At 39.0% G+C, this 984-nt stretch overlaps 1 protein-coding gene across 1 annotated transcript in view; it reads left to right on the top strand.

The window, feature by feature from the left end:
* Positions 1–984, top strand: part of aldh1l2 (aldehyde dehydrogenase 1 family, member L2) — a gene marked incomplete in the record, with an annotated part of 18,207 nt that overhangs the window by 4,245 nt on the left and 12,978 nt on the right.

Here is a 984-nt window from a genome sequence, read left to right as displayed (position 1 = left end):
TTTATTTGTGATGCAAAGAAACATGACAAAGCCAGCCTGGTAAACTTGGCCGGTTTATGCTGCATCCACAGCAACTGCAGGAAATGAAAGCCTGCTTAGCAACATTTTCATAGCTTAGCTTATTTGATTGTGTAGTTAGTTATAGTTGACTACGGTATGCAAACTTGCCAGTGGTTACGTAACCTTCGAAATAAGCTTATCAAAACAACATAATTGTACACGCGCACACAGGTTTTACATGTATCACAGATGCACTCTGCTACTTCTGCTACTGTTACTGGTCTGATGGAACCTGCACTGACTGGTAACAACAGGGTTAAAGGATATCACTGCTGGAACTTTGCTTTTGGCTCACTGCCAACTTGGATTCACATTTGTAAAAAAAAAAAAAAAGACAACAGTGACGTTCACGTCATAGGCCGACCTACAAAACCACAGTTTTGTCACAGTGATAGATAAGATATTACGCTGAAATAAGCTCGGTTTTATTTGTTTAGCCACAACTGTGCAGCTTTAAATGAATGAAGGACAACAGGCAGAACAGGTGGAACTACACAGCTGTAACTGTAGCAGTCAGTCAGGGAAACAGAACACATGCTTTGTTCATTTATGTTGAACGTGGTGATTGCAGCTCATTAACATAATCAATAGACCTTTCTATGAATATTCTCCCACAACACAGCCAGTTGTAACCACCAATGGCTGCAATATGCAGAAGGACAGGTAATAGGAAGCCAGGGTATGACGTACAATGTTTGTGTATTTGTCATATATGAACATAAAGCAGCCACAATTTTTCACAAAAACAGTTGTGATCAATCGCACATATTTTGGTTTACCAGTGTCGTACTGTGCTAGCATCAGTCAACTTGTATAGCACCTTTCATACTGGTTCATACATAAAAACATTACAGGCTAAAGCGGTAGGTCTCTGTTTTTTTTTAGACAGCATAAAAAGTGAGACTTTTTAAAGAAGAAATAACA

This window comes from Morone saxatilis, unplaced genomic scaffold (assembly GCF_004916995.1).
Source record: "Morone saxatilis isolate NCDOM2014 unplaced genomic scaffold, NCSU_SB_2.0 Contig10, whole genome shotgun sequence".
NCBI classification, from domain to species: Eukaryota; Metazoa; Chordata; class Actinopteri; family Moronidae; genus Morone; species Morone saxatilis.
Note: the sequence above shows the minus strand (reverse complement) of the source record. Positions and strands in the feature narration are given on the sequence as shown.